This window comes from Cyprinus carpio, chromosome A2 (genome assembly GCF_018340385.1).
Source record: "Cyprinus carpio isolate SPL01 chromosome A2, ASM1834038v1, whole genome shotgun sequence".
Lineage (NCBI taxonomy): Eukaryota > Metazoa > Chordata > Actinopteri > Cypriniformes > Cyprinidae > Cyprinus > Cyprinus carpio.
The window spans coordinates 27,255,383-27,268,512 of NC_056573.1; positions in this window are offsets into that span (position 1 = coordinate 27,255,383).

A 13,130-nucleotide genomic window follows, 5' to 3' on the forward strand; every position below is an offset into this window, starting at 1 on the left:
TGGCTTGTCAATATCAATATATTAATTTAAAAGCAGTGGCACGATCAGGACAGCCGTATGTTAGAGTCCTGGGGTGGAAAGATGAGAACAAGGGCAAAGAAAGGAGAAAAAAACATCTCCTGCAGATCAAATTAAAATGTAAAGCTATCAGGGGAGAAATCACAGTACAACAGTAAACATCCATCGTCAATAATTCTGCCTAGTTTTACAGCAACAATCTGTAATGAGAAACATCAGGTTATGAAAGTTGCAATCCCATTCCCAACATGAAATTTGTAATATACTTTACAGACCTATACCATGAGCTCCAAGATTGTTCTTTTCTGCTCATCAAGGCTGCATTTATTTGATCAAAATACAGTAAAATAATGAAATATTATTAGAATTTAAAATAACTGTTTTCTATGTGTGTGTCTATTAAAATATAATTTATTTCTGTGATGTGCAGCTGAATTTTCAGCATCATTACTCCAGTCTTCAGTGTCACATGATCTTCAGAAATCATTCTAATATGATGATTTGCTGCTCAAGAAACATTTCTGATTATTATCAATGTTGAATACAGTTGAAACTGTGGAAACTGTGATACATTTATTCGAAAGAGAAGACATTTGTAGCATTATAAATGTATTTACTTTCACTTTTGGTCCATTTAATGCATCCTTAATGAATGAAAGTATTATTATTATTATTATTATAATTATTAATCTCACCCCAAACTTTTTGATGTTAGTATTAGTGTATATTCACAATTTTTGAAGGATCATGTGACACTGAAGACTGGAGTAATGATGCTAAAAATTAAACTTTGAATAAAGGTTTGATTTAAGTTTTAGATTATATTTTAGTAGATATTGGGTTTTTTTTAATTTTTATGATTTTTAAGAATATTACTGTTCTAATTTTTGATTTTGTTTCAGAAGAGTTTTCTTTTGTAATTATTAAAAAATGTATTTATTGAAGAATGTATTTTAGATAAAACACCATTCTTGCACATTTTTTCAGATAATCTAATTCAGGATGCTCATATTTTTTACTAAGTAAATGAATGTAGAAAATACATTCAAAACTCTAATCCTAAATGGCCATGCAGTTGTCCGGACTCAGTCAGTAGCTTTGAGTCTGAGGTTTCTCTGTACATCTGGTGAGATCAGGCTGATTTTGCTGTGACGCTGCAGAGCTTTTTAAGGACTCGATATGGAGCATGTGAGCGTTATCGGCAAGTACCTGTTATTTAAAAAGGCGGTAAACAGCACCTGAACTCTCTTGACCTCGGAGCTTCTTCCTTTGAACGCCAATGAAACGTTTCCGACGCGTGACTCATCATAAACGGTGCCGTGTTACGTAACATCTCTGCTGGAGAATTCAACACAAACGGTTGACCTCTGACCTTTTCTGAACCCCCGAACCCTTCTGAAGGAGGGTGAAAGTGAACCATTGATTTAATTAAGGGTCTCTTTGGATTTTTATTGAGTCGATCATCTTTTGGTCTCTGTTAATGCTCTAATGTCTGTTTGTGGAAGAGAAAAGCTGGACAGGAGAATCTAGAGTAAGACTCCTATATTGACCAATAAAATCTTTTGTATATATATATATATTCATGCCACCATAAAACCTTCCACAGATGCTAAATCAATTGCAAACATGTATTATTGTTTTGCATCTCAGTAAATGTTTCTGGTCACTCAAGTGCCTTTATAGATCTGATTATGGTGATCAGAGCAATAGCACATGAGAGGTCACCTCTGCTGACCTTTGACCTCTGACATATGGCAACGAGGTGCACTAAAAATGTGCTCAGTAAAATTTGACCTGATATACATACAGCCACACTGAAGTCCACCTGCAAAAAACACACATAAACACTCATTTTATATGTATATATTGTTTGAAACAGATGATAAATAGAACAAAGGAGCCAGTAAATCGATTGTTATGTTATGAAATAAAACATTAATTAAAATAATGTTAACTGAAATAAAATAAAATATATAAAACCGTATATATAATTATAATAAAATATATTTCTAGTATTCAGTTAGTTTAATGTGATGTACTAAAAAAAACAAGAATACAACTAAAATGATAATTAATATAAAAATATATAGACATATAAAAAAATTAATCTAATAAAAATTACAAATAAAAATGACTAGACTTACTAAAAACTTTAACTAACATGAAAATGGAAAAACTAAAAACTAATTCAAGATATTAATAAAATAAAATCAATAATAATATCTCAATAATACTAAAATGAGTAAAACACTAAAACCATTAAAAAATTAATTTCTTGAAAAAAAAGTAATCAAATAAACATTATCTAAAATACAATATATGAAAACGAGTTCTCATTTTAATTTAGTTTAAGTAAAATAACTCAAACTAAAAATTAAATAAAAACTAATGAAAACTATACAGACATTTAAAAAAAACTAAAACTTTAGCTAAAATGAAAATGGAAATATAAAATTAACCAATTCAACATATTAATAAAAACTATAATAGTATCTCAATTATGAGATACTAAACAAGTAAAACTGATGTAAAACACAATAGCTTTATTTTATTTTTTCTAAAGTGTCATTTTTTTTATGTGCATCTATTTAGCAGTTCCCTAACACTTTCACAACATTCATGCTCCAGTTGAGAGAGACCAATAACAATATGCAATTTCCATTAGACACGAGGTCCATATTAAGGTAACCTGACCTTTAAAGGTCTTCATTGTGTATTTGTGACAAGATTTAGAGGCTTTCACACATCTCATCCTGGAAAGGACAGCTCTCAAATAGTGAAAACAAAGCACACGGGCCTAATAATAGAGCACATTTTTACCACCTAAGTCAAGGATATGGATCAATACTAATAACAATGCCTTTTGCAGCATTCAGGGGCTGGGAACACACACACACACACACACACACACACACACTTCTGTAAGGCTCTCCAATCAGTTTCTCAACTCTCATCCACGGTGTGTTTTTATAGAGCCTGACTGCACACATCGCATTGGTGCTGCAGGCCGTGACGAAACACTATGAAGATTTCTAACACACTTCAGTGCAGAAAACGCCTGCAAGCAACAAATGCAGGAAAACTGAGTCATTTATGAGGATAAAAGCATATTTTGCTTGATGAGAATGAGCTGAATGAATAGTATTTTGGAGTTTTCCTTTTTTAATGTGGGCTGTACACAGAAATACTGTTTGGTCCCTGAAACAGGGTGAGTATTACAAATAAAATGGTAGATTTTATTTGTAATAGGAGAATGCTTATTTTTAGACTTCAGCTTTTGACTTAAGAAGTAACAATCAACATCCATAATGCCCTAGCAACTACATAGCAACGTCCTAGAAACCAATCAGAATACCCTAGCAACCAGGGCTATTATAGTTAGGCAAAGTAAAGTTAAAACTATAAAATAAACATTTTTGTTACTTGAAATACAATAAACATTGGCTGAAATAAAATATATATATATATATATATTTTAATTCCAGTTAGTTGCCAAGGCAATATTTCAATATCTCGATGTCCTAAGATAACTAAAACTAAATAATAATAAAAATAAACAAATAAATAAAAACTATAATATATATATATATATATATAAATCACGGTCTTTAATATGTTTACTTTAACATATATTATTTTTATTTCAATGTATTTTTGATATGCCTTACTGTTTCTAAAATTACTATAAACCTATAATAGTATTTGGAAAATGTAAAAACAGCCAGAACACTTTAGCAACAGCATAGAAACCACTCATAATACCCAAGCAACCAGGGTTATTACAGGTAACCAAAGTAAAACTTAAACTAAAACCATACAAAAATTGTGTTTCTTGAAATAAAAAAATAAAAAGATGTTAACCAAAATAAAATAAAATATTTAAAATGCTTATTTTTTCCCATCTAGTTGCCAAGGCAATATTTCTCATATTCATGTAGTTACACTTGATGTACTAAAATTACCAAAACTTAAATAAAAAATAAAAATAAAATGAATTAAAAAATAACACATTTAACACACATTTAAAATAATAATAATAAAATTAACAAAAACACACAACACAATTTTTAGAGCTTTAACTAAAATTGAAATGAAAACGCAAAATATAAAAACTATAATACTCATAGAACATCCTAGCAACTGCATAGCAACACCCTAGCAACCAACAGGAATACTCTACAACAGGGGTTCTCAACTCTGGCCCTTGAGGTCCATTTCCTAGGGTTTAGCTCCAAACTAAACTCTGCAGGAAAGTGTACCTTGAGGGCAAGAGTTAAGAACCCCTTTCATGATCTCAGAAGAAAGGTAAACATGGCTCGCGGCCGGTACCTTTTCATAAGGTACAAATATGTATCTTTAAGATACTAATATACACCCTTTAGGGGTACATAGTGTAAAAATGTGTCCCTTTTGAAAGGGAAATGCCCCAGTGCAGTTTTGCCAAATTCAGTGACTTTCTCATTGTTGCTGCAACTTTTATTATTTTATGTTTTGCGACAAGGAGCTGTTTTAGCGATATTTAAAAAGCCTATATTTTCTCTGTTCTCTTATTATAATTTCACATGTAAATATAGCTGAAATCACAGCACAGCCATTGTCTTTGTATGGTGATTTTGTCAGATGATGTCTTGTTTATAAATCTGGATGTTAGCAGTGCAGAGCAGCGGATTGGAAGTAACGGCATTGCTTTGTCTAACAACAGAAACAGAAAAATGTGCAAATGAGAACAGTTGTTTTGGTAATTTGGCTGTGTTAAAATAGTTATAGGCTGTTTAAAAAGGAAACAAATGTAAAGAGCTGATAGGAGTTGATGACTTAATGGATATGCTAATGAGCATGTGACATCATCTAGTGACTTTTCAAACAGGCTCTGGCTGTGGAAGGCTGACAGGGCCAAAAAGGTTTAGACAAAATGCATGAAATTTGATCACGTTAAGCGTTTCTTTTGTACGTGTAGACAAACACATTCTAGACGTGTCAAGGCATCAGTTTTCACCATGTTTCTTTAGTACGTATAAAAACGCAGTTTTACGGACATGACAAATCATGACATAAGACTGACAACGTACTGATGCATTATCCGTCATGAACACATTTAATGGCTGATGTTGCATATGTGCATGCCAGTGCACCATTACAACATCCTTCATGAAGAAACATGACGTCTGATGTTTGATTAAGTACATACTGTGGTACCATCACGTCACATATGCAAATATAGTCTCAAATACAACACTTTCTTTGGCTGCTGTGCATGTTGTTGCATTAACATGGAAAAACAGTGCATGCTGACACAAATGAATTATATGCATTCAAGTCTTTTGGCCCCATTTGCCTTCCATATTTGGCATCCGCCCTATTGCTTTATTTATATATATATATATATATATATATATATATATATATATATATATATATATATTTTTTTTTTTTTTTTTTTTTTTGAGAGTGTAGCATGTTGGTGGATACATTCAGTATTCTCTATAAACCACCTAATTGTGTGTAAACCAGCTTGTGTGTCTCTCTATGCCTGGATTCAGCTGGAGATCCAAGTGTTTTCATGTTCCTTCCAATTCCAAGGATTATTTGTCATCTCCAGAGTAAAGGATTTTTAAAAGTCAACCTGCAGCCCCTCTCTCTCTCAATCCCCCTGACGCGCCGCGGCTTCGATCGATGCAGTATTGATCAACTCTCTCTATCGCTGGCCAACCAGACTAATCACCCAAACACAAGCTCAACACTCTCACATACTGTAAACCTAAACAACACACACACATGCAGCATCACACACACTTCATCACGAATGCAGGTTTGTTCTAGCGTTTTCCTCTTCATTACATGCTCAGTGTGTGATCTGAAGTCTCGTAATCTTGCTGTGGCCATTTAATGTTAAATGTTATGTTTAAGAGCTAGTATAAATGCATCCACTGTGTTGTTTCAAACTTGATCTGCTTATTGTGAAGCAGAATCTGCGTTCTCAGAATAAATGACATGCTTTCCTCACACTCTATCTCCAGCGTTTTCCATCCTCCTTTGTTCCCTCGCAAAATCAATATGCCTGTGGAAGGGAAAAAATGAGGCTGCCATATTTCTCCTCTGGTTATGATCGGAGGTTTGAAAAGATCCAGGTGCAGATGAGAACTAGGGCATCTTTAAATCCACACATCCAGTTTAATATGCTGAATTAATATGCTTCAAACACAGAATTCATCAAATCATTACTGATATTTGTGGTGCTGATTTCCCTCTAATTAATGATGTCACTTCCTGTAAGATGATTAAAGAAATGACTCCTGTTAGTTATAAGAATTGCACAAAAGACTATTAGGATGCACAGAGATAGTGAGGACATGAGCTATGAACTGATTGACAACTATAACAATTAAACATGTTTAGTATGAAACATGTTGATTCGATAAAGGAGAAGATTTTCAGTTGTTAAAGATCCACTTAAAACAAAGCAAAGAAATGCTTTAAAATTCAACATTGTTCACATCATTGTGACTAAAGAAAATAAATTATTTGCATTCTTAACATATGTTATATGCTATATATGATCCTTAACAATAATTACCTGTAGTTCTTTTGAGCTCATAAATAAATAAGCAATATTGCACAAGCAAGAGTGTTGTTGTACTAAAAATTGTATATATATTTATATATATATTTAGATATTTTTACTCTGTCAATTAAAATAGTACCCACAGAAACCAATCCAAAACAAACAAACAAATAAATAAATACATTTAATTAAAAATATGCAAAAAAATGCTACTAAAAATGCTACTAATAACTAATAAAATACATTTTTCTAATATAGAAAACTGCTTTTTAAATCTATTTAATATATATGAATACATATTTAATATATTTAATGTTTCAGATAGTTGCATGCAACACCATGTTCTCATTATGTTTAATATATTGTGTCATGTCCTGTTATATGTCATGTCACACTTTAAATGGAAGGTCAAGTTAAGAGCAATGCATTGTGGGATATGGTACCAAAAGCCATGTGCATTGCAAATTTTGTACTAAGTGTATTCCAAGCATACAGCTAATTCACTTACTGCAGAAATAGTAGGATGTTAGTATGGCAGTGGGTTTACTGTAGTAATTTATAGATTTACTATAGTGACGTGCACCTGACCTGAACAGAAAACTAATGAAGCAGCTACTGAACTCTTGACAGATGCATCACTGTTCTGTGATGATTACTTGACTAATTTAATTCTGATGGACTCACCCAGCATCACTCTCCTCTGTTCTCTGCTCCCATTGGCCAGCGGTGTTTGATGAGAGCCTCTCATTGGTCCACATTCACATGTTATCAGCTGATAGTAGGTGATCAATTAATCCCCGCAGTAAACAGGCTCTGATTAGTTACGGCTCTGTCCACACGAGATAAGAGAAACAAGTGGTAACATAAAAAAAAAACTGTTACAGAAACATCCAAATAAAACATTTTAGAAGAAAAACACTCCATGAGCAATGCATAAATAACATTTTGAGAACATTATTAAAGACCAGATAACTTTGAACGAACATTCTATTAACGTTATGCTTTAAAAATGTTTCTTTTTATACAAATGTTACATTATGGGAACGTTACATTAGAATGTGTCGAATGTAACATTATTATACATCATAATGAAGTCTCGCACATTCTCAGAAAATAGTTTCCTGGTGTGTTGCAAAATCAGGTAAGGTCAAGTCGAGTGCATTGCATTGTGGGATACAGTATTTCACACATTGTTGCACTGGTGCATTACATCATAAAACCTGCATGTGCAGAAAGATGCTGCTCTGTTTGAAACTGGGCCAGAGCTTCTGACTTCATTGCGTTTCCATAGAGATTCCGGATATTTTTGTCCTAATAAATTCCCACTCTCCCCTGTCAATGATCGAAACGCAGCTCCTCTGCCGGAGGAAGAGAAAAACAGAGAGTTTGGCATTCAGAGCTACTGTAGAGTCCGGCACTGATTGTTGTGTGCAGAATAGAGATGAGACAGAGCTGACTGCACGAGAAGATCAATATCCATTCTTAATATGCTCTGCACAGCCATAACACAACATGCGTGTGCGTGTGCACATGTGTGGGCATCTTCATGTGTTTTTTTGTGCAAACTAGTGGTTATGTGGAGACGTGAGTGGTCAAATTCATGACTCATGATAGACAGAAATAAGAATGTATTATGTATCATGAATTTAATCCACCACCACAATTTGCCTGCATAATAGACTACTAGTTTGCACATAACATTTAAATGTTATTATTGTGTTATATTTTACTTCATTGCTTTAATTTCTATGCATGTCCGTACTTTGTTCTGCACTGGAAGCTCCTTGTGTGTGTAAAAACGTACTTGGCGATAAAGCTCTTTCTGATTCTGGTGAGTATTTTTCTTTTTGAGGGTGTACTTGTAGGGTCTAAAATGATCAAAGACTTCTGCTTTCCTGTCCCAAACCTATCGTTGGCCATAAATATGTAGGCCAGCATGTGTGTACATCGGGGGTCTGCTATATTGTCACACCTTTTGCACTGCTTGGGAAAGCTGTAATCTGCTGATTGGTCAGTTTGAATGTCTCACATTTGGTTTTTAGTCACACCGTGAAGGAATGGATAAAAGGAGACTGTAACAGTTGCAATCTCTCTTTCTTTGCTGGGGCCCTTTTCTTAGGGCTCTCTCTCTCTCTGTCTCTCTTTCTGTGTCTCTCTCTCTCACTCAGGTAACATTTAACATACATGCTGGGTACCTTTAACTGTACATGTTTTATCATCCTTCATCTATTTTGTAACCAATTCAAGTGTAACCATAAGGAAACACTGTTATTAAACCCTTTCAATTATGTGCAAACTAGTCTTGATTTAACATTAACATTCGACCTATTGCAAGACATTATAGTCACATAATAAGCTCTCCCACGTTTTTGGCTATTCTAACTGTGCTTATTTCTTATTATAGTAGCAGTGAGTGGTAATAAACAAGAAAAGTAGAGTTTTATACCATCGTGCTGTTAATGTTTCTTTAGGCTTTCGGCAGCCTGCACCAATGGAAACCATCCTTATATTAGTCTGAATATGTTAAAATGAAAACATTGTGAGGGTGTGTATGTGTGTAGAAATATAAAGCACATAAAAGCATAAATATTAATGTTGAGTTAGTAGATCCATAATGATAAAGTGTGAATCTATCCGCCTTATTTATAACGTGAGAGTGGGCGCAGTCCGTTATATTACAAAATGGCATTTATTATTTTAATTTATCATCATAATCATAAACATACTAGCGATAATAGATTTACAGTTTAATGCACCTTGTTATTCTTCTAGTTATAGCAGCTAATGAACTGGAAGTCTCGCAGCTTACAATAAGGTGAATAGTTGATATGCATGTTTCTTATTTTTATTTCTATAGCTTGGTTTTATATCCCTTCGCAAAAAAAAAAAAAAAAAAAAAAAAAAAAAAAAAAAAAGGAAGAAGAAGAAAGAAAGAAGAAACGAAAAGGGAAAAATGCAAAATGTACCATTTTCTCTCCCTCTCTGTAGAATTGATCGACTATTCCTTCTCAATCCATCTCTCTGTCTGTTTCTTAGCAACCGGTGCTCCAATGAATTTAAGGCCTGAGATGTTTTATTATTTCATTTATTTATATATTTTTCCAAAAGATGCTTTCTGCATGTGTTCGAGTTTATCTATAGTAATAATTTTATAAGGAGCATGTTCGGACTGATAAAGAGCAGCTGTAGGTGCCGTTCAGGGCAAAAGTCATCGATCATCATACATATTTCATAATCTGCAGAGGAAAGGCTGTCGGGTCAATCGGATGTCATTCTTTATCAGCACCTGTTCGCCAAATGTCACACTATTGAAGAGCATCATGATCTAAAACGATCAAATATGAAACAACTGTACATACGCAGCGCTCGCATTGCAGCACGTGGAAATAACAAAAAGCACATATTTATTTAGCATCCGTTTGATTTCTGTAGAGTGTGTGTGTGTGTGTGTGTGTGTATATATATATATATATATATATATATATATATATATATACACAGCCCATAAACATTTAAATGACATTCATTCAAATGCAGCGATACACTTTCTGTCTCTACTGCGTCAAAATAATAATGTCTGCTCTTATACACTTATAATGAAGTATTTTGATGCATGTCATATATGCATATATCCTGCAGGTTCAGCGCCTGTGAGAGTTAAAGGCATTTGTCTCATCGATTGCTGAACAGTCGTGTTTGAATTATGAATTTATCCAGATGCAGAATCTTCTTTAGGCCTAAAGCCATGATGCTGTTTTAATTATGGAAACGTTTCTCTTTTTTTGATATCAGCCGTTTCCCACGCAGAAATTAAGCACAAAATAGAGTGCAAAACATGCATTTTATTAATAAAACAATAAGCAGGCCTTGACATAAAATAAAATTGGTAACACCCCCAAATGTAAAGAACACGCGTAAAAATAAGCAAGCAAATAAAACGTATTTAAATACAAACCTAATGTTTTGTCAATAAAAAGTAGCACATGGGACATTGTTGTTGTTGTTTTTTACATATAAATAATAATTATTAAATATTCCCAAATTCTACTATCTGTTAATACTAAAACTAACTGCTAATTTTAATGGTAATTGCAGATTTCGTGAGTCCTCTTTGAGAGTTCTACTGAAAATATTTCAATAGCAATATAATTTAAATTAAAATAGTTCAAGATATCTTTTTAATGAAAGAAACTTTTCATGAGCAAAAGAGTCTTCAGAGCGTGCAGCATATTTCAACTAATTTTTATAGATATTTAATTTTAAAATTAAATAAAATAACCTAATCTAAAGAAATTAGGCCTGTTAATTTTCCTTCTAATGATTCTCCAATAGCCTAGTAATTTTTCCGTTTTGAAAATTTTATTTACATGCAATGATGAATTTAAAACCCTCTTCACGGAAAAACTCAATCTACAGATGCCATTTGTTTAGATTAGCGTTCAAACATCAATGTTAATGAGTTACAGGAGAGTGATAAATGTCCTTTATCTTCTGTGTTTCAGAGAGAAGCTGAACTCCGGAGGAATTTACACGCGCTCGTGCCTCAGGTTTCATCTTATTTCGAGTTTGAGGAGGTTAATTTGCTGCGTAAGACCCAAAATCTGTGTATTTCTATTGACCTAAAGGCTATTGATTTCCGATGGCATCGATACAGGAGGGCACATATCGTCTGTCTTTCCTCTCCATCACAGAAGATCTGAAAAACACGGACATCTGCTGAACGTGATTCCGACGCTGCTCGGACACGGAGAAAAAGTTTAATGCGACCACATGAAAAAGAAAAACTCGATTGAAGTAGATAGTCCGAAATATTAACTTTTTTTTTTTTAAAAAAAGAGTGTAAAACGCTGGTCATTTGATAAGAAATGTGAATGAAATCAATAGAGCCTGAAATATGCATCAATCAAATCTTGTGATAAACATCAGCATTTGAACAGACAATAACTCACCGCATAGAACCCGCAATATTTTAAGGCTCTAATTGAAGCTTTTTCACTTGTTCAAACTCAAAATATTTTAAATCAATGTCAAAAACTTTTAATAGGCTATGTTTTTAAAATGTAAATCTTTATTTTTAAAAAATGAAAAAATGTTTTGAATTAAATAATCATATTTAACCGACATCTGATAGGCCCTTTTGGAAAAATGGTTATTTATTAATAATGATAAAACAAATAACTTATCCCTGTTATTTTATAATTATATATTTTATAATAATAATAATAGGCCTAATGTTCATTTTCCAGATTAATATATATATATATATATATATATATATATATATATATATATATATATATATATATATATATATATATATATATATATAACACTAAACCACTAAAATTAACAAGCTTATACATTACTAAAATATCAGATATTTTTCTTAGTAGAGATAACACGCGACAGACAAAACAAAACACGTAAAAATCATAACGATTGTAAAAGATTGTGTAAGTCGTTCTCTGACTTTCTCTGGATGTGTCTCCCGCTGATGTCCACCTCAGGCCTGGTCAATATCTTCAATTACCGGCATAAACTGTCTTTTATCTGATAAAAATAGACAAAGTTACCATCAAACAAGATTTGCAACGCAAAGATCAAATAAAATAAATAAATAAAAAAAAAATGCATGAAATTCGGTACCAACATAGCCTAACTTTTTTTTTTTTTAGTTAACTGAAACGTTTTAGCCTTATTTAATAAATCAACCAAACTTAAAGGTATAAAATTAAAAATATAAAAAATAAAATGAGCAAATAGAGTGGCAACGCATCTCTTTAAATTATAAACAATTATCAAAGAAAAAAAAATGGGTATTAATGATCATTAATAAATTGTGGAAATCTGTAAAATGCAAATGAAAAAAGAATAGCCGAAACATGCTTTACATTAGGCCTATATTTCTACAAAATAAAAACAAGGCTGAAAACCAGTTAACCGGCCTAAAGCAGGTTACAGACTGATGCTGATGACTTGGACATTATATTCGAATGATTGCAATAGCTAATAATTATGGTCATATCAAATAAATCTTAAGTAAATAATAAACAAATAATAAACTCTAGAAATTCTTGCCTTTTTACTGGATTTAAAAAGCAGATGCATTTAAATAGCTGCAAAAACTAGTGAAGTTTCACACGCTCGTGCACATAAAGACAACAAATTTAAAGGTCAGTCAAGTGTGCATTTGCATTTAACATTTTGATTTTATCCATTTATAAATACAAAGAATTTGTAGACAACTGCATTGCATAAAGTAAGCCTCACTCATAAAGACTCACACATCGGTGTCCGGTTAAAGTCTTAAAGCGCGCGCTGAGCCGGTGGGTGAATTAACGGCGAGCGCTCGCGCACATCCATCACGCCGGTGGTCAGGCAGCCGATACTGAAGCTCCTGAGCCGCTGCGCCGCGCACAGTAACCGATTCACTGCTGGCTCGAGAAGCGTAATTTATTTCCGATAGAAGTGCTCATCAATAGAGGGACATTAAGGCGAGGAGACACAGAGCTCATTTGGGTAACGTTGACTAAGACAGCTCTAAAGCGAG